This window comes from Lithobates pipiens, unplaced genomic scaffold (assembly GCF_037356315.1).
Source record: "Lithobates pipiens isolate NorthernLeopardFrog02 unplaced genomic scaffold, aLitPip1_a1.2 Scaffold_30, whole genome shotgun sequence".
NCBI classification, from domain to species: Eukaryota; Metazoa; Chordata; class Amphibia; order Anura; family Ranidae; genus Lithobates; species Lithobates pipiens.
The window spans coordinates 176,929,391-176,949,201 of record NW_027507791.1 but is presented as its reverse complement, the minus strand read 5'-3'; the positions used below and the strand labels follow the sequence as shown (position 1 = coordinate 176,949,201).

The 19,811-nt window shown below is 51.5% G+C and overlaps 45 non-coding genes and 27 pseudogenes across 45 annotated transcripts; all 72 read right to left on the bottom strand.

The window, feature by feature from the left end:
- Window positions 1-3,276: 3,276 nt before the first annotated feature.
- LOC143952113 (5S ribosomal RNA) lies at window positions 3,277-3,395 on the bottom strand. The gene has a single exon (XR_013267321.1). It is a non-coding gene; the product is annotated as a 5S ribosomal RNA (ribosomal RNA).
- Window positions 3,396-3,504: 109 nt separating this feature from the next.
- On the bottom strand, window positions 3,505-3,622 carry LOC143944465 (5S ribosomal RNA; annotated as a pseudogene).
- Window positions 3,623-3,731: 109 nt separating this feature from the next.
- On the bottom strand, window positions 3,732-3,851 carry LOC143946090 (5S ribosomal RNA; annotated as a pseudogene).
- A 102-nt stretch (window positions 3,852-3,953) lies between these two features.
- Window positions 3,954-4,072, bottom strand: LOC143947744 (5S ribosomal RNA; annotated as a pseudogene).
- Window positions 4,073-4,181: 109 nt separating this feature from the next.
- Window positions 4,182-4,300, bottom strand: LOC143954555 (5S ribosomal RNA). Its single transcript, XR_013269535.1, has one exon. It is a non-coding gene; the product is annotated as a 5S ribosomal RNA (ribosomal RNA).
- Window positions 4,301-4,410: 110 nt separating this feature from the next.
- On the bottom strand, window positions 4,411-4,529 carry LOC143954698 (5S ribosomal RNA). Its single transcript, XR_013269662.1, has one exon. It is a non-coding gene; the product is annotated as a 5S ribosomal RNA (ribosomal RNA).
- Window positions 4,530-4,638: 109 nt separating this feature from the next.
- On the bottom strand, window positions 4,639-4,757 carry LOC143945178 (5S ribosomal RNA; annotated as a pseudogene).
- Window positions 4,758-4,866: 109 nt separating this feature from the next.
- Window positions 4,867-4,985, bottom strand: LOC143952233 (5S ribosomal RNA). Its single transcript, XR_013267430.1, has one exon. It is a non-coding gene; the product is annotated as a 5S ribosomal RNA (ribosomal RNA).
- Window positions 4,986-5,094: 109 nt separating this feature from the next.
- Window positions 5,095-5,214, bottom strand: LOC143946905 (5S ribosomal RNA; annotated as a pseudogene).
- Window positions 5,215-5,323: 109 nt separating this feature from the next.
- Window positions 5,324-5,442, bottom strand: LOC143950252 (5S ribosomal RNA). The gene has a single exon (XR_013265672.1). It is a non-coding gene; the product is annotated as a 5S ribosomal RNA (ribosomal RNA).
- Window positions 5,443-5,551: 109 nt separating this feature from the next.
- LOC143944866 (5S ribosomal RNA) lies at window positions 5,552-5,670 on the bottom strand (annotated as a pseudogene).
- Window positions 5,671-5,780: 110 nt separating this feature from the next.
- On the bottom strand, window positions 5,781-5,899 carry LOC143952125 (5S ribosomal RNA). Its single transcript, XR_013267332.1, has one exon. It is a non-coding gene; the product is annotated as a 5S ribosomal RNA (ribosomal RNA).
- Window positions 5,900-6,008: 109 nt separating this feature from the next.
- On the bottom strand, window positions 6,009-6,127 carry LOC143945363 (5S ribosomal RNA; annotated as a pseudogene).
- A 109-nt stretch (window positions 6,128-6,236) lies between these two features.
- Window positions 6,237-6,355, bottom strand: LOC143953562 (5S ribosomal RNA). Its single transcript, XR_013268632.1, has one exon. It is a non-coding gene; the product is annotated as a 5S ribosomal RNA (ribosomal RNA).
- A 109-nt stretch (window positions 6,356-6,464) lies between these two features.
- LOC143950617 (5S ribosomal RNA) lies at window positions 6,465-6,583 on the bottom strand. The gene has a single exon (XR_013265968.1). It is a non-coding gene; the product is annotated as a 5S ribosomal RNA (ribosomal RNA).
- Window positions 6,584-6,692: 109 nt separating this feature from the next.
- LOC143945486 (5S ribosomal RNA) lies at window positions 6,693-6,812 on the bottom strand (annotated as a pseudogene).
- Window positions 6,813-6,921: 109 nt separating this feature from the next.
- Window positions 6,922-7,040, bottom strand: LOC143950250 (5S ribosomal RNA). Its single transcript, XR_013265670.1, has one exon. It is a non-coding gene; the product is annotated as a 5S ribosomal RNA (ribosomal RNA).
- Window positions 7,041-7,149: 109 nt separating this feature from the next.
- Window positions 7,150-7,268, bottom strand: LOC143952124 (5S ribosomal RNA). Its single transcript, XR_013267331.1, has one exon. It is a non-coding gene; the product is annotated as a 5S ribosomal RNA (ribosomal RNA).
- Window positions 7,269-7,377: 109 nt separating this feature from the next.
- LOC143953692 (5S ribosomal RNA) lies at window positions 7,378-7,496 on the bottom strand. The gene has a single exon (XR_013268751.1). It is a non-coding gene; the product is annotated as a 5S ribosomal RNA (ribosomal RNA).
- A 110-nt stretch (window positions 7,497-7,606) lies between these two features.
- On the bottom strand, window positions 7,607-7,725 carry LOC143953561 (5S ribosomal RNA). The gene has a single exon (XR_013268631.1). It is a non-coding gene; the product is annotated as a 5S ribosomal RNA (ribosomal RNA).
- Window positions 7,726-7,834: 109 nt separating this feature from the next.
- Window positions 7,835-7,953, bottom strand: LOC143952232 (5S ribosomal RNA). The gene has a single exon (XR_013267429.1). It is a non-coding gene; the product is annotated as a 5S ribosomal RNA (ribosomal RNA).
- Window positions 7,954-8,062: 109 nt separating this feature from the next.
- LOC143945485 (5S ribosomal RNA) lies at window positions 8,063-8,182 on the bottom strand (annotated as a pseudogene).
- Window positions 8,183-8,291: 109 nt separating this feature from the next.
- On the bottom strand, window positions 8,292-8,410 carry LOC143950249 (5S ribosomal RNA). Its single transcript, XR_013265669.1, has one exon. It is a non-coding gene; the product is annotated as a 5S ribosomal RNA (ribosomal RNA).
- Window positions 8,411-8,519: 109 nt separating this feature from the next.
- On the bottom strand, window positions 8,520-8,638 carry LOC143947060 (5S ribosomal RNA). The gene has a single exon (XR_013265269.1). It is a non-coding gene; the product is annotated as a 5S ribosomal RNA (ribosomal RNA).
- A 109-nt stretch (window positions 8,639-8,747) lies between these two features.
- On the bottom strand, window positions 8,748-8,866 carry LOC143953559 (5S ribosomal RNA). Its single transcript, XR_013268630.1, has one exon. It is a non-coding gene; the product is annotated as a 5S ribosomal RNA (ribosomal RNA).
- A 109-nt stretch (window positions 8,867-8,975) lies between these two features.
- On the bottom strand, window positions 8,976-9,094 carry LOC143953605 (5S ribosomal RNA). Its single transcript, XR_013268671.1, has one exon. It is a non-coding gene; the product is annotated as a 5S ribosomal RNA (ribosomal RNA).
- A 109-nt stretch (window positions 9,095-9,203) lies between these two features.
- LOC143950622 (5S ribosomal RNA) lies at window positions 9,204-9,322 on the bottom strand. Its single transcript, XR_013265972.1, has one exon. It is a non-coding gene; the product is annotated as a 5S ribosomal RNA (ribosomal RNA).
- Window positions 9,323-9,431: 109 nt separating this feature from the next.
- Window positions 9,432-9,550, bottom strand: LOC143946561 (5S ribosomal RNA; annotated as a pseudogene).
- A 109-nt stretch (window positions 9,551-9,659) lies between these two features.
- On the bottom strand, window positions 9,660-9,778 carry LOC143954129 (5S ribosomal RNA). Its single transcript, XR_013269148.1, has one exon. It is a non-coding gene; the product is annotated as a 5S ribosomal RNA (ribosomal RNA).
- Window positions 9,779-9,887: 109 nt separating this feature from the next.
- LOC143947048 (5S ribosomal RNA) lies at window positions 9,888-10,006 on the bottom strand. The gene has a single exon (XR_013265268.1). It is a non-coding gene; the product is annotated as a 5S ribosomal RNA (ribosomal RNA).
- A 109-nt stretch (window positions 10,007-10,115) lies between these two features.
- On the bottom strand, window positions 10,116-10,234 carry LOC143952231 (5S ribosomal RNA). Its single transcript, XR_013267428.1, has one exon. It is a non-coding gene; the product is annotated as a 5S ribosomal RNA (ribosomal RNA).
- A 109-nt stretch (window positions 10,235-10,343) lies between these two features.
- On the bottom strand, window positions 10,344-10,462 carry LOC143953656 (5S ribosomal RNA). Its single transcript, XR_013268717.1, has one exon. It is a non-coding gene; the product is annotated as a 5S ribosomal RNA (ribosomal RNA).
- A 110-nt stretch (window positions 10,463-10,572) lies between these two features.
- On the bottom strand, window positions 10,573-10,691 carry LOC143944928 (5S ribosomal RNA; annotated as a pseudogene).
- A 109-nt stretch (window positions 10,692-10,800) lies between these two features.
- LOC143954435 (5S ribosomal RNA) lies at window positions 10,801-10,919 on the bottom strand. The gene has a single exon (XR_013269427.1). It is a non-coding gene; the product is annotated as a 5S ribosomal RNA (ribosomal RNA).
- Window positions 10,920-11,028: 109 nt separating this feature from the next.
- Window positions 11,029-11,147, bottom strand: LOC143954650 (5S ribosomal RNA). Its single transcript, XR_013269622.1, has one exon. It is a non-coding gene; the product is annotated as a 5S ribosomal RNA (ribosomal RNA).
- Window positions 11,148-11,256: 109 nt separating this feature from the next.
- On the bottom strand, window positions 11,257-11,375 carry LOC143953986 (5S ribosomal RNA). Its single transcript, XR_013269018.1, has one exon. It is a non-coding gene; the product is annotated as a 5S ribosomal RNA (ribosomal RNA).
- A 109-nt stretch (window positions 11,376-11,484) lies between these two features.
- On the bottom strand, window positions 11,485-11,603 carry LOC143951413 (5S ribosomal RNA). Its single transcript, XR_013266688.1, has one exon. It is a non-coding gene; the product is annotated as a 5S ribosomal RNA (ribosomal RNA).
- Window positions 11,604-11,712: 109 nt separating this feature from the next.
- On the bottom strand, window positions 11,713-11,831 carry LOC143953622 (5S ribosomal RNA). Its single transcript, XR_013268687.1, has one exon. It is a non-coding gene; the product is annotated as a 5S ribosomal RNA (ribosomal RNA).
- A 109-nt stretch (window positions 11,832-11,940) lies between these two features.
- On the bottom strand, window positions 11,941-12,059 carry LOC143944352 (5S ribosomal RNA). Its single transcript, XR_013265019.1, has one exon. It is a non-coding gene; the product is annotated as a 5S ribosomal RNA (ribosomal RNA).
- Window positions 12,060-12,169: 110 nt separating this feature from the next.
- On the bottom strand, window positions 12,170-12,288 carry LOC143944927 (5S ribosomal RNA; annotated as a pseudogene).
- A 109-nt stretch (window positions 12,289-12,397) lies between these two features.
- LOC143945333 (5S ribosomal RNA) lies at window positions 12,398-12,516 on the bottom strand (annotated as a pseudogene).
- Window positions 12,517-12,625: 109 nt separating this feature from the next.
- On the bottom strand, window positions 12,626-12,744 carry LOC143954977 (5S ribosomal RNA). Its single transcript, XR_013269773.1, has one exon. It is a non-coding gene; the product is annotated as a 5S ribosomal RNA (ribosomal RNA).
- A 110-nt stretch (window positions 12,745-12,854) lies between these two features.
- LOC143946227 (5S ribosomal RNA) lies at window positions 12,855-12,973 on the bottom strand (annotated as a pseudogene).
- Window positions 12,974-13,082: 109 nt separating this feature from the next.
- On the bottom strand, window positions 13,083-13,201 carry LOC143945141 (5S ribosomal RNA; annotated as a pseudogene).
- A 109-nt stretch (window positions 13,202-13,310) lies between these two features.
- LOC143947036 (5S ribosomal RNA) lies at window positions 13,311-13,429 on the bottom strand. The gene has a single exon (XR_013265267.1). It is a non-coding gene; the product is annotated as a 5S ribosomal RNA (ribosomal RNA).
- A 109-nt stretch (window positions 13,430-13,538) lies between these two features.
- LOC143947023 (5S ribosomal RNA) lies at window positions 13,539-13,657 on the bottom strand. Its single transcript, XR_013265265.1, has one exon. It is a non-coding gene; the product is annotated as a 5S ribosomal RNA (ribosomal RNA).
- A 109-nt stretch (window positions 13,658-13,766) lies between these two features.
- Window positions 13,767-13,885, bottom strand: LOC143950855 (5S ribosomal RNA). Its single transcript, XR_013266183.1, has one exon. It is a non-coding gene; the product is annotated as a 5S ribosomal RNA (ribosomal RNA).
- Window positions 13,886-13,994: 109 nt separating this feature from the next.
- Window positions 13,995-14,113, bottom strand: LOC143953621 (5S ribosomal RNA). The gene has a single exon (XR_013268686.1). It is a non-coding gene; the product is annotated as a 5S ribosomal RNA (ribosomal RNA).
- A 109-nt stretch (window positions 14,114-14,222) lies between these two features.
- On the bottom strand, window positions 14,223-14,341 carry LOC143943506 (5S ribosomal RNA; annotated as a pseudogene).
- A 109-nt stretch (window positions 14,342-14,450) lies between these two features.
- Window positions 14,451-14,569, bottom strand: LOC143944870 (5S ribosomal RNA; annotated as a pseudogene).
- A 109-nt stretch (window positions 14,570-14,678) lies between these two features.
- LOC143951953 (5S ribosomal RNA) lies at window positions 14,679-14,797 on the bottom strand. Its single transcript, XR_013267177.1, has one exon. It is a non-coding gene; the product is annotated as a 5S ribosomal RNA (ribosomal RNA).
- A 110-nt stretch (window positions 14,798-14,907) lies between these two features.
- On the bottom strand, window positions 14,908-15,026 carry LOC143951916 (5S ribosomal RNA). The gene has a single exon (XR_013267143.1). It is a non-coding gene; the product is annotated as a 5S ribosomal RNA (ribosomal RNA).
- Window positions 15,027-15,135: 109 nt separating this feature from the next.
- On the bottom strand, window positions 15,136-15,254 carry LOC143945800 (5S ribosomal RNA; annotated as a pseudogene).
- Window positions 15,255-15,363: 109 nt separating this feature from the next.
- Window positions 15,364-15,482, bottom strand: LOC143947011 (5S ribosomal RNA). Its single transcript, XR_013265264.1, has one exon. It is a non-coding gene; the product is annotated as a 5S ribosomal RNA (ribosomal RNA).
- A 109-nt stretch (window positions 15,483-15,591) lies between these two features.
- LOC143946999 (5S ribosomal RNA) lies at window positions 15,592-15,710 on the bottom strand. Its single transcript, XR_013265263.1, has one exon. It is a non-coding gene; the product is annotated as a 5S ribosomal RNA (ribosomal RNA).
- A 110-nt stretch (window positions 15,711-15,820) lies between these two features.
- On the bottom strand, window positions 15,821-15,939 carry LOC143943576 (5S ribosomal RNA; annotated as a pseudogene).
- A 109-nt stretch (window positions 15,940-16,048) lies between these two features.
- Window positions 16,049-16,167, bottom strand: LOC143943571 (5S ribosomal RNA; annotated as a pseudogene).
- Window positions 16,168-16,276: 109 nt separating this feature from the next.
- Window positions 16,277-16,395, bottom strand: LOC143954103 (5S ribosomal RNA). Its single transcript, XR_013269124.1, has one exon. It is a non-coding gene; the product is annotated as a 5S ribosomal RNA (ribosomal RNA).
- Window positions 16,396-16,504: 109 nt separating this feature from the next.
- LOC143953150 (5S ribosomal RNA) lies at window positions 16,505-16,623 on the bottom strand. The gene has a single exon (XR_013268259.1). It is a non-coding gene; the product is annotated as a 5S ribosomal RNA (ribosomal RNA).
- A 109-nt stretch (window positions 16,624-16,732) lies between these two features.
- On the bottom strand, window positions 16,733-16,851 carry LOC143952861 (5S ribosomal RNA). Its single transcript, XR_013267997.1, has one exon. It is a non-coding gene; the product is annotated as a 5S ribosomal RNA (ribosomal RNA).
- Window positions 16,852-16,960: 109 nt separating this feature from the next.
- LOC143954147 (5S ribosomal RNA) lies at window positions 16,961-17,079 on the bottom strand. The gene has a single exon (XR_013269164.1). It is a non-coding gene; the product is annotated as a 5S ribosomal RNA (ribosomal RNA).
- Window positions 17,080-17,189: 110 nt separating this feature from the next.
- Window positions 17,190-17,308, bottom strand: LOC143951849 (5S ribosomal RNA). Its single transcript, XR_013267082.1, has one exon. It is a non-coding gene; the product is annotated as a 5S ribosomal RNA (ribosomal RNA).
- Window positions 17,309-17,417: 109 nt separating this feature from the next.
- On the bottom strand, window positions 17,418-17,536 carry LOC143946994 (5S ribosomal RNA; annotated as a pseudogene).
- A 109-nt stretch (window positions 17,537-17,645) lies between these two features.
- Window positions 17,646-17,764, bottom strand: LOC143947648 (5S ribosomal RNA; annotated as a pseudogene).
- A 109-nt stretch (window positions 17,765-17,873) lies between these two features.
- Window positions 17,874-17,992, bottom strand: LOC143953764 (5S ribosomal RNA). Its single transcript, XR_013268816.1, has one exon. It is a non-coding gene; the product is annotated as a 5S ribosomal RNA (ribosomal RNA).
- A 109-nt stretch (window positions 17,993-18,101) lies between these two features.
- Window positions 18,102-18,214, bottom strand: LOC143949035 (5S ribosomal RNA; annotated as a pseudogene).
- Window positions 18,215-18,323: 109 nt separating this feature from the next.
- Window positions 18,324-18,442, bottom strand: LOC143946911 (5S ribosomal RNA; annotated as a pseudogene).
- A 109-nt stretch (window positions 18,443-18,551) lies between these two features.
- On the bottom strand, window positions 18,552-18,670 carry LOC143950381 (5S ribosomal RNA). The gene has a single exon (XR_013265788.1). It is a non-coding gene; the product is annotated as a 5S ribosomal RNA (ribosomal RNA).
- Window positions 18,671-18,997: 327 nt separating this feature from the next.
- LOC143944047 (5S ribosomal RNA) lies at window positions 18,998-19,116 on the bottom strand (annotated as a pseudogene).
- A 109-nt stretch (window positions 19,117-19,225) lies between these two features.
- Window positions 19,226-19,344, bottom strand: LOC143946093 (5S ribosomal RNA; annotated as a pseudogene).
- A 109-nt stretch (window positions 19,345-19,453) lies between these two features.
- LOC143944559 (5S ribosomal RNA) lies at window positions 19,454-19,572 on the bottom strand. Its single transcript, XR_013265038.1, has one exon. It is a non-coding gene; the product is annotated as a 5S ribosomal RNA (ribosomal RNA).
- A 109-nt stretch (window positions 19,573-19,681) lies between these two features.
- LOC143945532 (5S ribosomal RNA) lies at window positions 19,682-19,800 on the bottom strand (annotated as a pseudogene).
- Window positions 19,801-19,811: the final 11 nt, after the last annotated feature.

Below are 19,811 nucleotides of genomic sequence, written 5' to 3'. Positions count from 1 at the left end.
TGAAACAACCCTGGTCTGGTGGTTGGCGGGCATATTCTGGTCTTCGAGTGGGGGCATATGGTTGGAGTGCCATTAAAGGGGTTGGGGGTTCAAATGTGTTATAAAATAACCCCCCTTTTTGTTCAAAAACCCCGGAAGTTTCCCTGGAGCGGGTGTCTGACATGAAATCCTCTGGGGGTTGGGTAGCCCATTTGGGGTTAATTAATTTTAGCAGCTGTACTACTTTTGGCTCCCCTCCGGCCATTACAGTAGTGGTAAAAAGGGACCCATCCGCCCCATCTACCGCTTTCCAGAGGTTGTATACTCGGGTGCAAAAATCATAGAATTTTTCCTTCGGGGCTTGTTTTGTTTGGACCAGATCTTGCAGAGCTGTGACCCCTTTGTAAAGGGTGCTCCAATGTTGTCCTAGGGTTTTCCAGAAATCTGGCCAGCCCCCTTTTCCCTGGACATGGGCATTAAACAGGTCTTTTACCTTTGGGGGGTCGGGGCAGTCGGGGTCTAGAATATGTATTATACTCTCAAGATCAATCGGGTCCAGATTTGACCCGGCGCACTGGCGCAACAGGAAAGTGGCAGCTTCCCTAGGATGTTTTCTGGGGGATGGACAGAGTTCTTTGAGTTTTGTCAGTGTGCCTAGGGGCAGGGGTAGGTGAATTTCTGTGTTACCTATGGTCATAAGGGGGGCCTTAATATCGGGGGTGTCCTCATCATCCTCGTCAGTAACTACGGGGGTGGTCATAGGTGAGATAATGGGTCCTGGCGCTGGTATGGGTACGGGTAGTGGTTTCTCTGTAGCCAACTTGATTTTGACCTTACTCCTGGTGACCACCCCCATCTTAGAGAGTTTTTCCATGGCCTGATTGTCTTCGGGACTCAGGACTATAGCCTCTCCCTCAGTGGGATCACTGCTTTGGGAGGTTCCCGGGCTCTGATCCGGGTCTCCCTCTGTTTCTCGTTTTGTTTGTGCTAGGGCGGCTCGGGCTTCCCTCAGAATTCTATGTCCCCGTTCTATTTTAGCTCTGGCTGTCTCTACTTCAAGGGCAAACCGTTCCTTCTCTTCCCTAAAGTCTTTTTGCTCAGGGGTCTCCCTCGCCCTCTCGTCAGCTTCCACTTGGTCCTGGTACTCCTGACCCTCCCTGTCTCTTTTGGCTTGGGATTCCCTGTCCCAGAGTTGTCTTTGGTGCGGGGTGGAGGCGTTGTACAGTGCAGCGGATATGGCAGCCATGTCTACCCCAAGACTGGGGTAGATGGCCAAGGCCTGGGCAACCTCGCCCTCGTCAGTTTTGACAAGGACATAAGGAGGGGGTATTTCTGGGGCATTCAGGGGTGTAGTTATAGGGGCCGAGGGTATTGGTTTTCCTTCTGTGAGGGCATGATTTTTGGCATGTTTTTTTAAATAAATTTTTAGAGGGGCTTCCCATATCTTGCAAGATTTTTTCATGTAATCTACATCCCACTTCCCGGGGGGGTATGAGTGCTTATGTAACTGACAAATCTTTTTTACTACATGCCAATCTTCTGTGTTGCAGGGGCCCGCGGGACCTATATCATGGATCCCTAATTGCTGGCACCTTTCCCTAACCTGACTCCAAAATGGTTCTACATAGGGACCGGGCACTATAGTCTGCACATACTCATAGGGAGTAGGTTGTTCATAAGGGGTCCCGTCTTTGCCTACAATATTCCCCATTATGGGGGGGTGTTATGAGATGCTTGGTAAGGGGGCAGAGGTGATAGCAGCCAGTGGCACGAATCACCTGTTGTTGAACTTCTTCCAGGGAATGTAAAGCAAGGAGGTGGGGTTCACTGACTGGGCTATGCAGGTTTATTCTGACTAGCGTGACAACGGGAGATGTTTCGTCCTGGGGGTACACGGGGCGTTCTCCTAGTCTAGTGGAATATCCCCCTGGGCGAGTGGCTATCAATATCAGGATATCAATTTGTTTAAGAAACAATAAACCAACAGTACAGTGAGGGCAAGGGTTAACAATTTCACAGCAATCTGGATCACAAGGTAAAGACATTGAAAGAACAGCAAAATACAAAAAAAACTATTGAAAAGGCAAGTTTGAAATACTTACGTAACCTGGAAAGAAAAACATGAACAACTAAATCACATACAATCGTTTTACATGACCAGATAAAATGAAAAATATGAACAACTAAATCACATGCAATCGTTTTACATGACTAGATAAAATGTGCACTGTGTTTGATTTGATCAAATTACCCTTCGGGCGTCCCTTGAACATCCAACCTTATTTGGGGAGGGCGCAATCTATTGCTTCCCTTCCCTGTAATGTTCCTCTTTAATCTATTTTACTTAATAGTTTTAAGTCAGGCCAACCTAGCCGGACTCTCTTTTAATCTATTTTACTTAATAGTTTTAAGTCAGGCCAACCTAGCCGGACTCTCTTTTTTTAGGTACGAGCCCTCTACTTCTCCCGATGGGCCAGCCTAGCCCACCGCGGAGGCACAGCAGCAATACAGGTCCCGCACGTGGCGGTCACCGCGGCAGTATGAGTGACACCAAAAGATCCTCACCAATAAGGTAAATAAATCAGTAGTCACTCACCTGCCGAATCGATGACCCCACTTCCTGGTACCAGCTGTAAAGGTAGGTCCTTGCTCTGTTAGGTGCTCGATTTCCCTCTTCCTATCTTTCCTAGGCCGTGGTCTGGATGTACTTGGGAGTCCCATTCACCGGTGAGATAACCAAAACTCATACACGAGATGTATGCGAATAATGATTACAATTTAATGTTTTGAATACAACAGGTTATATGCTGAAACAGTTGGGGTGGCGCCCTGTGGAGTAGCCAATCAGGGATGCGCTCGTAGCTATACACCAAGCTTTTCCTAGTAACAGGTTTATTGACAGAACAAGCAAAATAAGCAGAAATTGTCTTCACGGCAAAGCACGTCATTAACCTTCACGCAAGATAAGAATAAGACTACGATATTTAACAATATTCAACAATATTGTGCTAATAGTCTGTGGTCCAGACGTTCTAGGTCATAGACGATATAAGATAGTTGCATATCTTGGCTTTCTCTGTACAAACTCTCGCGGCCAAGGGCATTCAAAGAAAACAGCATGTTTTCCAAATAGCAAGCATCTATGTCAAAAGTAGTTAGAATTCTAGCTTGGTCATACAAAGTTTTAAAATGGATGACAGTATAACAAAATGGAGACTTGTTAATCCTTATAGTTACCTCGGGCAATCGAGAGGAAAAATACAGCAGGTCGCCAAAGCCAACAACATAATGGAAAAAAGCCTACGGCACCTGGTATTCCCAGGCGGTCTCCCATCCAGGTACTAACCAGGCCCGACCCTGCTTAGCATCCGAGATCAAACGAGATCGAGCGCATTCAGGGTGATGTGGCTGTAGGCGATCTTGCATCCTACTTACAACTCTCTTGACAAAAGCCAAGGTGGTCACCTCGGGCAATCGAGAGGAAAAATACAGAAGGTCGCCAAAACCAACAACATAATGGAAAAAAGCCTACGGCACCTGGTATTCCCAGGCGGTCTCCCATCCAGGTACTAACTAGCCCGACCCTGCTTAGCATCCGAGATCAGACGAGATCGAGTGCATTCAAGGTGATGTAGCCATAGGCAATCTTGCTCCCTACTTACAACTCTCTTGACAAAAGCCAAGGTGGTCACCTCGGGCAATCGAGAGGAAAAATACAGCAGGTCGCCAAAGCCAACAACATAATGGAAAAAAGCCTACGGCACCTGGTATTCCCAGGCGGTCTCCATATCCAGGTACTAACCAGGCCCAACCCTGCTTGGCATGCGAGATCAGATGAGATCGAGCGCATTCAGGGTGATGTGGCCGTAGGCGATCTTGCACCCTACTTACAACTCTCTTGACAAAAGCCAAGGTGGTCACCTCAGGCAATCGAGAGGAAAAATACAGCAGGTCGCCAAAGCCAACAACATAATGGAAAAAAGCACCTGGTATTCCCAGGCGGTCTCCCATCCAGGTACTAACCAGGCCCGACCCTGCTTAGCATCCGAGATCAGACGAGATCAAGCGCATTCAGGGTGATGGGGCCGTAGGCGATCTTGCACCCTACTTACAACTCTCTTGACAAAAGCCAAGGTGGTCACCTCGGGCAATCAAGAGGAAAAATACAGCAGGTCGCCAAAGCCAACAACATAATGGAAAAAAGCCTACGGCACCTGGTATTCCCAGGCGGTCTCCCATCCAGGTACTAACCAGGCCCGACCCTGCTTAGCATCCGAGATCAGACGAGATCGAGCGCATCCAGGGTGATGTGGCCGTAGGCAATCTTTGCACCCTACTTACAACTCTCTTGACAAAAGCCAAGGTGGTCACCTCGGGCAATTGAGAGGAAAAATACAGCAGGTCGCCAAAGCCAACAACATAATGGAAAAAAGCCTACGGCACCTGGTATTCCCAGGCGGTCTCCCATCCAGGTACTAACCAGGCCCGACCCTGCTTGGCATCCGAGATCAGACGAGATTGAGCGCATTCAGGGTGATGTAGCCGTAGGCGATCTTGCACCCTACTTACAACTCTCTTGACAAAAGCCAAGGTGGTCACCTCGGGCAAACGAGAGGAAAAATACAGCAGGTCGCCAAAGCCAACAACATAATGGAAAAAAGCTTACGGCACCTGGTATTCCCAGGCGGTCTCCCATCCAGGTACTAACCAGGAACGACCCTGCTTAGCATCCGATATCAGACGAGATCGAGCGCATTCAGGGTGATGTGGCCGTAGGCGATCTTGCACCCTACTTACAAATCTCTTGACAAAAGCCAAGGTGGTCACCTCGGGCAATCAAGAGGAAAAATACAGCAGGTCACCAAAGCCAACAACATAATGGAAAAAAGCCTACGGCACATGGTATTCCCAGGCGGTCTCCCATCCAGGTACTAACCAGGCCCGACCCTGCTTAGCTTCCGAGATCAGACGAGATCGAGCGCAATCAGGGTGATGTGGCCGTAGGTGATCTTGCACCCTACTTACAACTCTCTTGACAAAAGCCAAGGTGGTCACCTCGGGCAATCGAGAGGAAAAATACAGCAGGTCGCCAAAGCCAACAACATAATGGAAAAAAGCCTACGGCACCTGGTATTCCCAGGCGGTCTCCATATCCAGGTACTAACCAGGCCCGACCCTGCTTAGCATGCAAGATCAGATGAGATCGAGCGCATTCAGGGTGATGTGGCCGTAGGCGATCTTGCACCCTACTTACAACTCTCTTGACAAAAGCCAAGGTGGTCACCTCGGGCAATCGAGAGGAAAAATACAGCAGGTCGCCAAAGCCAACAACATAATGGAAAAAAGCCTACGGCACCTGGTATTCCCAGGCGGTCTCCCATCCAGGTACTAACCAGGCCCGACCCTGCTTAGCATCCGAGATCAGACGAGATCAAGCGCATTCAGGGTGATGTGGCCGTAGGCAATCTTGCACCCTACTTACAACTCTCTTGACAAAAGCCAAGGTGGTCACCTCGGGCAATCAAGAGGAAAAATACAGCAGGTCGCCAAAGCCAACAACATAATGGAAAAAAGCCTACAGCACCTGGTATTCCCAGGCGGTCTCCCATCCAGGTACTAACCAGGCCCGACCCATCTTAGCATCCGAGATCAGACGAGCTCGAGCGCATTCAGGGTGATGTGGCCGTAGGCAATCTTTGTACCCTACTTACAACTCTCTTGACAAAAGCCAAGGTGGTCACCTCGGGCAATCGAGAGGAAAAATACAGCAGGTCGCCAAAGCCAACAACATAATGGAAAAAAGCCTACGGCACCTGGTATTCCCAGGCGGTCTCCCATCCAGGTACTAACCAGGAACGACCCTGCTTAGCATCCGAGATCAGACGAGATCGAGCGCATTCAGGGTGATGTGGCCGTAGGCGATCTTGCACCCTACTTACAACTCTCTTGACAAAAACCAAGGTGGTCACCTCGGGCAATCGAGAGGAAAAATACAGCAGGTCGCCAAAGCCAACAACATAATGGAAAAAAGCCTACAGCACCTGGAATTCCCAGGCGGTCTCCCATCCAGGTACTAACCAGGCCCGACCCATCTTAGCATCCGAGATCAGACGAGATTGAGCGCATTCAGGGTGATGTGGCCGTAGGCGATCTTGCACCCTACTTACAACTCTCTTGACAAAAGCCAAGGTGGTCACCTCGGGCAATCGAGAGGAAAAATACAGCAGGTCGCCAAAGCCAACAACATAATGGAAAAAAGCCTACGGCACCTGGTATTCCCAGGCGGTCTCCCATCCAGGTACTAACCAGGCCCGACCCTGCTTGGCATCCGAGATCAGACGAGATTGAGCGCATTCAGGGTGATGTGGCCGTAGGCGATCTTGCACCCTACTTACAACTCTCTTGACAAAAGCCAAGGTGGTCACCTCGGGCAATCGAGAGGAAAAATACAGCAGGTCACCAAAGCCAACAACATAATGGAAAAAAGCCTACGGCACATGGTATTCCCAGGCGGTCTCCCATCCAGGTACTAACCAGGCCCGACCCTGCTTAGCTTCCGAGATCAGACGAGATCGAGCGCAATCAGGGTGATATGGCCGTAGGTGGTCTTGCACCCTACTTACAACTCTCTTGACAAAAGCCAAGGTGGTCACCTCGGGCAATCGAGAGGAAAAATACAGCAGGTCGCCAAAGCCAACAACATAATGGAAAAAAGCCTACGGCACCTGGTATTCCCAGGCGGTCTCCATATCCAGGTACTAACCAGGCCCGACCCTGCTTAGCATGCGAGATCAGATGAGATCGAGCGCATTCAGGGTGATGTGGCCGTAGGCGATCTTGCACCCTACTTACAACTCTCTTGACAAAAGCCAAGGTGGTCACCTCGGGCAATCGAGAGGAAAAATACAGCAGGTCGCCAAAGCCAACAACATAATGGAAAAAAGCCTACGGCACCTGGTATTCCCAGGCGGTCTCCCATCCAGGTACTAACCAGGCCCGACCCTGCTTAGCATCCGAGATCAGACGAGATCAAGCGCATTCAGGGTGATGTGGCCGTAGGCGATCTTGCACCCTACTTACAACTCTCTTGACAAAAGCCAAGGTGGTCACCTCGGGCAATCAAGAGGAAAAATACAGCAGGTCGCCAAAGCCAACAACATAATGGAAAAAAGCCTACGGCACCTGGTATTCCCAGGCGGTCTCCCATCCAGGTACTAACCAGGAACGACCCTGCTTAGCATCCGAGATCAGACGAGATCGAGCGCATTCAGGGTGATGTGGCCGTAGGCGATCTTGCACCCTACTTACAACTCTCTTGACAAAAACCAAGGTGGTCACCTCGGGCAATCGAGAGGAAAAATACAGCAGGTCGCCAAAGCCAACAACATAATGGAAAAAAGCCTACGGCACCTGGAATTCCCAGGCGGTCTCCCATCCAGGTACTAACCAGGCCCGACCCATCTTAGCATCCGAGATCAGACGAGATCGAGCGCATTTAGGGTGATGTGGCCGTAGGCAATCTTTGTACCCTACTTACAACTCTCTTGACAAAAGCCAAGGTGGTCACCTCGGGCAATCGAGAGGAAAAATATAGCAGGTCGCCAAAGCCAACAACATAATGGAAAAAAGCCTACGGCACCTGGTATTCCCAGGCGGTCTCCCATCCAGGTACTAACCAGGCCCGACCCTGCTTGGCATCCGAGATCAGACGAGATTGAGCGCATTCAGGGTGATGTGGCCGTAGGCGATCTTGCACCCTACTTACAACTCTCTTGACAAAAGCCAAGGTGGTCACCTCGGGCAATCGAGAGGAAAAATACAGCAGGTCACCAAAGCCAACAACATAATGGAAAAAAGCCTACGGCACATGGTATTCCCAGGCGGTCTCCCATCCAGGTACTAACCAGGCCCGACCCTGCTTAGCTTCCGAGATCAGACGAGATCGAGCGCAATCAGGGTGATGTGGCCGTAGGTGATCTTGCACCCTACTTACAACTCTCTTGACAAAAGCCAAGGTGGTCACCTCGGGCAATCGAGAGGAAAAATACAGCAGGTCGCCAAAGCCAACAACATAATGGAAAAAAGCCTACGGCACCTGGTATTCCCAGGCGGTCTCCATATCCAGGTACTAACCAGGCCCGACCCTGCTTAGCATGCGAGATCAGATGAGATCGAGCGCATTCAGGGTGATGTGGCCGTAGGCGATCTTGCACCCTACTTACAACTCTCTTGACAAAAGCCAAGGTGGTCACCTCGGGCAATCGAGAGGAAAAATACAGCAGGTCGCCAAAGCCAACAACATAATGGAAAAAAGCCTACGGCACCTGGTATTCCCAGGCGGTCTCCCATCCAGGTACTAACCAGGCCCGACCCTGCTTAGCATCCGAGATCAGACGAGATCAAGCGCATTCAGGGTGATGTGGCCGTAGGCAATCTTGCACCCTACTTACAACTCTCTTGACAAAAGCCAAGGTGGTCACCTCGGGCAATCAAGAGGAAAAATACAGCAGGTCGCCAAAGCCAACAACATAATGGAAAAAAGCCTACGGCACCTGGTATTCCCAGGCGGTCTCCCATCCAGGTACTAACCAGGCACGACCCTGCTTAGCATCCGAGATCAGACGAGATCGAGCGCATTCAGGGTGATGTGGCCGTAGGCAATCTTGCACCCTACTTACAAATCTCTTGACAAAAGCCAAGGTGGTCCCCTCGGGCAATCAAGAGGAAAAATACAGCAGGTCACCAAAGCCAACAACATAATGGAAAAAAGCCTACGGCACCTGGTATTCCCAGGCGGTCTCCCATCCAGGTACTAACCAGGCCCGACCCTGCTTGGCATCCGAGATCAGACGAGATTGAGCGCATTCAGGGTGATGTGGCCGTAGGCGATCTTGCACCCTACTTACAAATCTCTTGACAAAAGCGAAGGTGGTCACCTCGGGCAATCGAGAGGAAAAATACAGCAGGTCGCCAAAGCCAACAACATAATGGAAAAAAGCCTACGGCACCTGGTATTCTCAGGCGGTCTGCCATCCAGGTACTAACCAGGCACAACCCTGCTTAGCATCCGAGATCAGACGAGATCGAGCGCATTCAGGGTGATGTGGCCGTAGGCGATCTTGCACCCTACTTACAACTCTCTTGACAAAAGCCAAGGTGGTCACCTCGGGCAATAAAGAGGAAAAATACAGCAGGTCGCCAAAGCCAACAACATAATGGAAAAAAGCCTACGGCACCTGGTATTCCCAGGCGGTCTCCCATCCAGGTATTAACCAGGCCCGACCCTGCTTAGCATCCGAGATCAGACGAGATCGAGCGCTTTCAGGGTGATGTGGCCGTAGGCGATCTTGCACCCTACTTACAACTCTCTTGACAAAAGCCAAGGTGGTCACCTCGGGCAATCGAGAGGAAAAATACAGCAGGTCGCCAAAGCCAACAACATAATGGAAAAAAGCCTACGGCACCTGGTATTCCCAGGCGGTCTCCCATCCAGGTACTAACCAGGCCCGACCCTGCTTAGAATCCGAGATCAGACAAGATCGAGCGCATTCAGGGTGATGTGGCCATAGTTGATCTTGCACCCTACTTACAACTCTCTTGACAAAAGCCAAGGTGGTCACCTCGGGCAATCGAGAGGAAAAATACAGCAGGTCGCCAAAGCCAACAACATAGTGGAAAAAAGCCTACGGCACCTGTTAGTCCCAGGCGGTCTCCCATCCAGGTACTAACCAGGCCCGACCCTGCTTAGCATCCGAGATCAGACGAGATCGAGCGCATTCAGGGTGATGTGGCCGTAGGCGATCTTGCACCCTAGTTACAACTCTCTTGACAAAAGCCAAGGTGGTCACCTCGGGCAATCGAGAGGAAAAATACAGCAGGTCGCCAAAGCCAACAACATAATGGAAAAAAGCCTACGGCACCTGGTATTCCCAGGCGGTCTCCCATCCAGGTACTAACCAGGCACGACCCTGCTTAGCATCCGAGATCAGACGAGATCGAGCGCATTCAGGGTGATGTGGCCGTAGGCAATCTTGCACCCTACTTACAAATCTCTTGACAAAAGCCAAGGTGGTCACCTCGGGCAATCAAGAGGAAAAATACAGCAGGTCACCAAAGCCAACAACATAATGGAAAAAAGCCTACGGCACATGGTATTCCCAGGCGGTCTCCCATCCAGGTACTAACCAGGCCCGACCCTGCTTAGCTTCCGAGATCAGACGAGATCGAGCGCAATCAGGGTGATGTGGCCGTAGGTGATCTTGCACCCTACTTACAACTCTCTTGACAAAAGCCAAGGTGGTCACCTCGGGCAATGGAGAGGAAAAATACAGCAGGTCGCCAAAGCCAACAACATAATGGAAAAAAGCCTACGGCACCTGGTATTCCCAGGCGGTCTCCCATCCAGGTACTAAACAGGCCCGACCCTGCTTAGCATCCGAGATCAGACGAGATTGAGCGCATCCAGGGTGATGTGGCCGTAGGCAATCTTTGCACCCTACTTACAACTCTCTTGACAAAAGCCAAGGTGGTCACCTCGGGCAATCGAGAGGAAAAATACAGCAGGTCGCCAAAGCCAACAACATAATGGAAAAAAGCTTACGGCACCTGGTATTCCCAGGCGGTCTCCCATCCAGGTACTAACCAGGCCCGACCCTGCTTGGCATCCGAGATCAGACGAGATTGAGCGCATTCAGGGTGATGTAGCCGTAGGCGATCTTGCACCCTACTTACAACTCTCTTGACAAAAGCCAAGGTGGTCACCTCGGGCAAACGAGAGGAAAAATACAGCAGGTCGCCAAAGCCAACAACATAATGGAAAAAAGCTTACGGCACCTGGTATTCCCAGGCGGTCTCCCATCCAGGTACTAACCAGGAACGACCCTGCTTAGCATCCGAGATCAGACGAGATCGAGCGCATTCAGGGTGATGTGGCCGTAGGCGATCTTGCACCCTACTTACAACTCTCTTGACAAAAACCAAGGTGGTCACCTCGGGCAATCGTGAGGAAAAATACAGCAGGTCGCCAAAGCCAACAACATAATGGAAAAAAGCCTACGGCACCTGGAATTCCCAGGCGGTCTCCCATCCAGGTACTAACCAGGCCCGACCCATCTTAGCATCCGAGATCAGACGAGATCGAGCGCATTCAGGGTGATGTGGCCATAGGCGATCTTGCACCCTACTTACAACTCTCTTGACAAAAGCCAAGGTGGTCACCTCGGGCAATCGAGAGGAAAAATACAGCAGGTCGCCAAAGCCAACAACATAATGGAAAAAAGCCTACGGCACACGGTATTCCCAGGCGGTCTCCCACCCAGGTACTAACCAGGCCCGACCCTGCTTAGCATCCGAGATCAGACGAGATCGAGCGCATTCAGGGTGATGTAGCCGTAGGCGATCTGGCACCCTACTCACAACTCTCTTGACAAAAGCCAAGGTGGTCACCTTGGGCAATCGAGAGGAAAAATACAGCAGGTCGCCAAAGCCAACAACATAATGGAAAAATGCCTACGGCACCTGGTATTCCCAGGCGGTCTCCCATCCAGGTACTAACCAGGCCCGACCCTACTTAGCTTCCGAGATCAGACGAGATCGAGCGCATTCAGGGTGATGTGGCCGTAGGCGATCTTGCACCATACTTACAACTCTCTTGACAAAAGCCAAGGTGGTCACCTCGGGCAATCGAGAGGAAAAATACAGCAGGTCGCCAAAGCCAACAACATAATGGAAAAAAGCCTACGGCACACGGTATTCCCAGGCGGTCTCCCATCCAGGTACTAACCAGGCCCGACCCTGCTTAGCATCCGAGATCAGACGAGATCGAGCGCATTCAGGGTGATGTAGCCGTAGGCTATCTGGCACCCTACTCACAACTCTCTTGACAAAAGCCAAGGTGGTCACCTTGGGCAATCGAGAGGAAAAATACAGCAGGTCGCCAAAGCCAACAACATAATGGAAAAATGCCTACGGCACCTGGTATTCCCAGGCGGTCTCCCATCCAGGTACTAACCAGGCCCGACCCTGCTTAGCATCCGAGATCAGACGAGATCGAGCGCATCCAGGGTGATGTGGCCGTAGGCAATCTTTGCACCCTACTTACAACTCTCTTGACAAAAGCCAAGGTGGTCACCTCAGGCAATCGAGAGGAAAAATACAGCAGGTCTCCAAAGCCAACAACATAATGGAAAAAAGCTTACGGCACCTGGTATTCCCAGGCGGTCTCCCATCCAGGTACTAACCAGGCCCGACCCTGCTTGGCATCCGAGATCAGACGAGATTGAGCGCATTCAGGGTGATGTAGCCGTAGGCGATCTTGCACCCTACTTACAACTCTCTTGACAAAAGCCAAGGTGGTCACCTCGGGCAAACGAGAGGAAAAATACAGCAGGTCGCCAAAGCCAACAACATAATGGAAAAAAGCTTACGGCACCTGGTATTCCCAGGCAGTCTCCCATCCAGGTACTAACCAGGAACGACCCTGCTTAGCATCCGAGATCAGACGAGATCGAGCGCATTCAGGGTGATGTGGCCATAGGCGATCTTGCCCCCTACTTACAACTCTCTTGACAAAAACCAAGGTGGTCACCTCGGGCAATCGAGAGGAAAAATACAGCAGGTCGCCAAAGCCAACAACATAATGGAAAAAAGCCTACGGCACCTGGTATTCCCAGGCGGTCTCCCATCCAGGTACTAACCAGGCCCGACCCTGCTTAGCATCCGAGATCAGATGAGATCGAGCGCATTCAGGGTGATGTGGCCGTAGGCAAACTTTGCACCCTACTTACAACTCTCTTGACAAAAGCCAAGGTGGTCACCTCGGGCAAACGAGAGGAAAAATACAGCAGGTCGCCAAAGCCAACAACATAATGGAAAAAAGCTTACGGCACCTGGTATTCCCAGGCGGTCTCCCATCCAGGTTCTAACCAGGCACGACCCTGCTTAGCATCCGAGATCAGACGAGATCGAGCGCATTCAGGGTGATGTGGTCGTAGGCGATCTAGCACCCTACTTACAACTCTCTTGACAAAAACCAAGGTGGTCACCTCGGGCAATCGAGAGGAAAAATACAGCAGGTCGCCAAAGCCAACAACATAATGGAAAAAAGCCTACGGCACCTGGTATTCCCAGGCGATCTCCCATCCAGGTACTAACCAGGCCCGACCCTGCTTGGCATGCGAGATCAGACGAGATTGAGCGCATTCAGGGTGATGTGGCCGTAGGCGATCTTGCACCCTACTTACAACTCTCTTGACAAAAGCCAAGGTGGTCACCTCGGGCAATCGAGAGGAAAAATACAGCAGGTCGCCAAAGCCAACAACATAATGGAAAAAAGCCTACGGCACCTGGTATTCCCAGGCGGTCTCCCATCCAGGTACTAACCAGGCACGACCCTGCTTAGCATCCGAGATCAGACGAGATCGAGCGCATTCAGGGTGATGTGGCCGTAGGCAAGCTTGCACCCTACTTACAACTCTCTTGACAAAAGCCAAGGTGGTCACCTCGGGCAATCGAGAGGAAAAATACAGCAGGTCGCCAAAGCCAACAACATAATGGAAAAAAGCCTACGGCACCTGGTATTCCCAGGCGGTCTCCCATCCAGGTACTAACCAGGCACGACCCTGCTTAGCATCCGAGATCAGACGAGATCGAGCGCATTCAGGGTGATGTGGCCGTAGGCGATCTTGCTCCCTACTTACAACTCTCTTGACAAAAGCCAAGGTGGTCACCTCGGGCAATCGAGAGGAAAAATACAGCAGGTCGCCAAAGCCAACAACATAATGGAAAAAAGCCTACGGCACCTGGAATTCCCAGGCGGTCTCCCATCCAGGTACTAACCAAGCCTGACCCTGCTTAGCTTCCGAGATCAGACGAGATCGAGCGCATTCAGGGTGATGTGGCCGTAGGCGATCTTGCACCATACTTACAACTCTCTTGACAAAAGCCAAGGTGGTCACCTCGGGCAATCGAGAGGAAAAATACAGCAGGTCGCCAAAGCCAACAACATAATGGAAAAAAGCCTACGGCACACGGTATTCCCAGGCGGTCTCCCATCCAGGTACTAACCAGGCCCGACCCTGCTTAGCATCCGAGATCAGACGAGATCGAGCGCATTCAGGGTGATGTAGCCGTAGGCGATCTGGCACCCTACTCACAACTCTCTTGACAAATGCCAAGGTGGTCACCTTGGGCAATCGAGAGGAAAAATACAGCAGGTCGCCAAAGCCAACAACATAATGGAAAAATGCCTACGGCACCTGGTATTCCCAGGCGGTCTCCCATCCAGGTACTAACCAGGCCCGACCCTGCTTGGCATCCGAGATCAGACGAGATTGAGCGCATTCAGGGTGATGTAGCCGTAGGCGATCTTGCACCCTACTTACAACTCTCTTGACAAAAGCCAAGGTGGTCACCTCGGGCAAACGAGAGGAAAAATACAGCAGGTCGCCAAAGCCAACAACATAATGGAAAAAAGCTTACGGCACCTGGTATTCCCAGGCGGTCTCCCATCCAGGTACTAACCAGGAACGACCCTGCTTAGCATCCGAGATCAGACGAGATCGAGCGCATTCAGGGTGATGTGGCCGTGGGCGATCTTGCACCCTACTTACAACTCTCTTGACAAAAACCAAGGTGGTCACCTCGGGCAATCGAGAGGAAAAATACAGCAGGTCGCCAAAGCCAACAACATAATGGAAAAAAGCCTACGGCACCTGGTATTCCCAGGCGGTCTCCCATCCAGGTACTAACCAGGCCCGACCCTGCTTAGCATCCGAGATCAGACGAGATCGAGCGCATTCAGGGTGATGTGGCCGTAGGCAATCTTTGCACCCTACTTACAACTCTCTTGACAAAAGCCAAGGTGGTCACCTCGGGCAAACGAGAGGAAAAATACAGCAGGTCGCCAAAGCCAACAACATAATGGAAAAAAGCTTACGGCACCTGGTATTCCCAGGCGGTCTCCCATCCAGGTACTAACCAGGCACGACCCTGCTTAGCATCCGAGATCAGACGAGATCGAGCGCATTCAGGGTGATGTGGCCGTAGGCGATCTAGCACCCTACTTACAACTCTCTTGACAAAAACCAAGGTGGTCACCTCGGGCAATCGAGAGGAAAAATACAGCAGGTCGCCAAAGCCAACAACATAATGGAAAAAAGCCTACGGCACCTGGTATTCCCAGGCGGTCTCCCATCCAGGTACTAACCAGGCCCGACCCTGCTTGGCATGCGAGATCAGACGAGATTGAGCGCATTCAGGGTGATGTGGCTGTAGGCGATCTTGCACCCTACTTACAACTCTCTTGACAAAAGCCAAGGTGGTCACCTCGGGCAATCGAGAGGAAAAATACAGCAGGTCGCCAAAGCCAACAACATAATGGAAAAAAGCCTACGGCACCTGGTATTCCCAGGCGGTCTCCCATCCAGGTACTAACCAGGCACGACCCTGCTTAGCATCCGAGATCAGACGAGATCGAGCGCATTCAGGGTGATGTGGCCGTAGGCGAGCTTGCACCCTACTTACAACTCTCTTGACAAAAGCCAAGGTGGTCACCTCGGGCAATCGAGAGGAAAAATACAGCAGGTCGCCAAAGCCAACAACATAATGGAAAAAAGCCTACGGCACCTGGTATTCCCAGGCGGTCTCCCATCCAGGTACTAACCAGGCACGACCCTGCTTAGCATCCGAGATCAGACGAGATCGAGCGCATTCAGGGTGATGTGGCCGTAGGCAATCTTTGCACCCTACTTACAACTCTCTTGACAAAAGCCAAGGTGGTCACCTCGGGCAAACGAGAGGAAAAATACAGCAGGTCGCCAAAGCCAACAACATAATGGAAAAAAGCTTACGGCGCCTGGTATTCCCAGGCGGTCTCCCATCCAGGTACTAACCAGGCACGACCCTGCTTAGCATCCGAGATCAGACGAGATCGAGCGCATTCAGGGTGATGTGGCCGTAGGTGATCTAGCACCCTACTTACAACTCTCTTGACAAAAACCAAGGTGGTCACCTCGGGCAATCGAGAGGAAAAATACAGCAGGTCGCCAAAGCCAACAACATAATGGAAAAAAGCCTACGGCACCTGGTATTCCCAGGCGGTCTCCCATCCAGGTACTAACCAGGCCCGACCCTGCTTGGCATGCGAGATCAGACGAGATTGAGCGCATTCAGGGTGATGTGGCCGTAGGCGATCTTGCACCCTACTTACAACTCTCTTGACAAAAGCCAAGGTGGTCACCTCGGGCAATCGAGAGGAAAAATACAGCAGGTCGCCAAAGCCAACAACATAATGGAAAAAAGCCTACGGCACCTGGTATTCCCAGGCGGTCTCCGATCCAGGTACTAACCAGGCACGACCCTGCTTAGCATCCGAGATCAGACGAGATCGAGCGCATTCAGGGTGATGTGGCCGTAGGCGATCTTGCTCCCTACTTACAACTCTCTTGACAAAAGCCAAGGTGGTCACCTCGGGCAATCGAGAGGAAAAATACAGCAGGTCGCCAAAGCCAACAACATAATGGAAAAAAGCCTACGGCACCTGGAATTCCCAGGCGGTCTCCCATCCAGGTACTAACCAAGCCTGACCCTGCTTAGCATCCGAGATCAGACGAGATCGAGCGCATTCAGGGTGATGTGGCCGTAGGCGATCTTGCACCCTACTTACAACTCTCTTGACAAAAGCCAAGGTGGTCACCTCGGGCAAACGAGAGGAAAAATACAGCAGGTCGCCAAAGCCAACAACATAATGGAAAAACGCCTACGGCACCTGGTATTCCCAGGCGGTCTCCCATCCAGGTACTAACCAGGCCCGACCCTGCTTAGCATTCGAGATCAGATGAGATTGAGCGCATTCAGGGTGATGTGGCCGCAGGCGATCTTGCACCCTACTTACAACTCTCTTGACAAAAGCCAAGGTGGTCACCTCGGGCAATAGAGAGGAAAAATACAGCAGGTCGCCAAAGCCAACAACATAATGGAAAAAAGCCTACGGCACCTGGTATTCCCAGGCGGTCTCCCATCCATGTACTAATCAGGCCCGACCCTGCTTAGCATCCGAGATCAGACGAGATCGAGCGCATTCAGGGTGATGTGGCTGTAGGCGATCTTGTACCCTACTTACAACTCTCTTGACAAAAGCCAAGGTGGTCACCTCGGGCAATCGAGAGGAAAAATACAGCAGGTCGCCAAAGCCAACAACATAATGGAAAAAAAGCCTACGGCACCTGGTATTCCCAGGCGGTCTCCCATCCAGGTACTAACCAGGCCCGACCCTGCTTAGCATCCGAGATCAGACGAGATCGAGCGCATTCAGGGTGATGTGGGCGTAGGCGATCTTGCACTCTACTTACAACTCTCTTGACAAAAGCCAAGGTGGTCACCTCGGGCAATCGAGAGGAAAAATACAGCAGGTCGCCAAAGCCAACAACATAATGGAAAAAAGCCTACGGCACCTGGTATTCCCAGGCGGTCTCCCATCCAGGCACTAACCAGGCCCGACCCTGCTTAGCATACGAGATCAGACAAAATCGAGCGCATTCAGGGTGATGTGGCTGTAGGCGATTTTGCACCCTACTTACAACTCTCTTGACAAAAGCCAAGGTGGTCACCTCGGGCAATCGAGAGGAAAAATACAGGAGGTCGCCAAAGCCAGCAACATAATGGAAAAAAGCCTACTGCACCTGATATTCCCAGGCGGTCTCCCATCCAGGCACTAACCAGGCCCGACCCTGCTTAGCATCCGAGATCAGACGAAATCGAGCGCATTAAGGGTGATGTGGCTGTCGGCGACCTTGCGGCCTACTTACAACTCTCTTGACAAAAGCCAAGGTGGTCACCTCGGGCAATCGAGAGGAAAAATACAGGAAGTCGCCAAAGCCAACAACATAGTGGAAAAAAGCCTACGGCACCTGATATTCCCAGGCGGTCTCCCATCCAGGTACTAACCAGGCCCGTCCCTGCTTAGCATCCGAGATCAGACGAGACCGAGCGCATTCAGGGTGATGTGGCCGTAAGCGATCTTGCACCCTACTTACAACTCTCTTGACAAAAGCCAAGGTGGTCACCTCGGGCAATCGAGAGGAAAAATACAGCAGGTCGCCAAAGCCAACAACATAATGGAAAAAAGCCTACGGCACCAGGTATTCCCAGGCGGTCTCCCATCCAGGTACTAACCGACCCTGCTTAGCATCCGAGATCAGACGAGATCGAGCGCATTCAGGGTGATGTGGCCGTAGGCGATCTCACACCCTACTTACAGCTCTCTTGACAAAAGCCAAGGTGGTCACCTCGGGCAATCGAGAGGAAAAATACAGCAGGTCGCCAAAGCCAACAACATAATGAAAAAAAGCCTACGGCACCTGGTAATCCCAGGCTGTCTCCCATCCAGGTACTAACCAGGCCCGACCCTGCTTAGCATCCAAGATCAGACGAGATCGAGCGCATTCAGAGTGATGTGGCCGTAGGCGATCTTGCACCCTACTTACAACTCTCTTGACAAAAGCCAAGGTGGTCACCTCGGGCAATCGAGAGGAAAAATACAGCAGGTCACCAAAGCCAACAACATAATGGAAAAAAGCCTACGGCACCTGGTATTCCCAGGTGGTCTCCCATCCAGGTACTAACCAGGCCCGACCCTGCTTAGCATCCGAGGTCAGACGAGATCGAGCGCATTCAGGGTGATGTGGCCGCAGGCGATCTTGCACCCTACTTACAACTCTCTTGACAAAAGCCAAGGTGGTCACCTCGGGCAATCGAGAGGAAAAATACAGCAGGTCGCCAAAGCAAACAACATAATGGAAAAAAGCCTACGGCACCAGGTAGTCTCCCATCCAGGTACTAACCAGGCCCGACCCTGCTTAGCATCCGAGATCAGACGAGATCGAGCGCATTCAGGGTCATGTGGCCATAGGCGATCTTGCACCCTACGTACAACTCTCTTGACAAAAGCCAAGGTGGTCACCTCGGGCAATTGAGAGGAAAAATACAGGGGGTCGCCAAAGCCAAAAACATAATGGAAAAAAGCCTACGGCACCTGGTATTCCCAGGCTGTCTCCTATCCAGGTACTAACCAGGCCCGACCATGCTTAGCATCCGAGATCAGACGAGATCGAGCGTATTCAGGGTGATGTGGCCGTAGGCGATCTTGCTTCCTACTTACAACTCTCTTTACAAAAGCCAAGGTGGTTACCTCGGGCAATCGAGAGGAAAAATACAGCAGGTCGCCAAAGCCAACAACATAATGGAAAAAAGCCTACGGCACCTGGTATTACCAGGCAGTCTCCCATCCAGGTACTAACCAGGCCCGACCCTGCTTAGTATCCAAGATCAGACGAGATTGAGCGCATTCAGGGTGATGTGGCCGTAGGCGATCTTGCACCCTACTTACAACTCTCCTGACAAAAGCCAAGGTGGTCACCTCGGGCAATCGAGAGGAAAAATACAGCAGATCGCCAAAGCCAACAACATAATGGAAAAAAGCCTACGGCACCTGGTATTCCCAGGCGGTCTCCCATCCAGGTACTAACCAGGCCCGACCCTGCTTAGCATCCGAGATCAGATGAGATCGAGCGCATTAAGGGTGATGTGGCCGTAGGCGATCTTGCACCCTACTTACAACTCTCTTGACAAAAGCCAAGGTGGTCACCTCGGGCAATCGAGAGGAAAAATACAGCAGGTCGCCAAAGCCAACAAGATAATGGAAAAAAGCCTACGGCACCTGGTATTCCCAGGCTTTCTCCCATCCAGGTACTAACCAGGCCCGACCCTGCTTAGCATCCGAGATCAGATGAAATCGAGCGCATTCAGGGTGATGTGGCCGTAGGCGATCTTGCACC